The following is a 229-nucleotide window of genomic DNA, read 5'->3' on the forward strand; positions in this document are numbered from 1 at the left end:
AGGGAGGTCCAGCTGGGAGGAGGCCTCGCGGAAGACCCAGGACTAGGTAGAGGGACGTCCAGGTGGGAGGAGGCCTCGGAGAAGACCCAGGACTAGGTGGAAGGACATTCAGCTGGGAGGAAGCCCCGGGGAAGACCCAGGACTAGGTTGAAGGATTATATCTCCAACCTGGCCTGGGAATGCCTCGGGACCCCCAGTCAGAGCTGGTTGATGTGGCTCGGGAAAGGGA

The 229-nt window shown here is 61.6% G+C and overlaps 1 protein-coding gene across 1 annotated transcript in view; it reads left to right on the forward strand.

Moving 5' to 3' along the window:
- Window positions 1-229, forward strand: part of enpp2l (ectonucleotide pyrophosphatase/phosphodiesterase 2-like) — a gene marked incomplete at its 3' end in the record, with an annotated part of 99,793 nt that overhangs the window by 48,116 nt on the left and 51,448 nt on the right. The gene's annotated exons all lie outside the window — the stretch shown is intronic.

This window comes from Etheostoma spectabile, chromosome 7 (genome assembly GCF_008692095.1).
Source record: "Etheostoma spectabile isolate EspeVRDwgs_2016 chromosome 7, UIUC_Espe_1.0, whole genome shotgun sequence".
Lineage (NCBI taxonomy): Eukaryota > Metazoa > Chordata > Actinopteri > Perciformes > Percidae > Etheostoma > Etheostoma spectabile.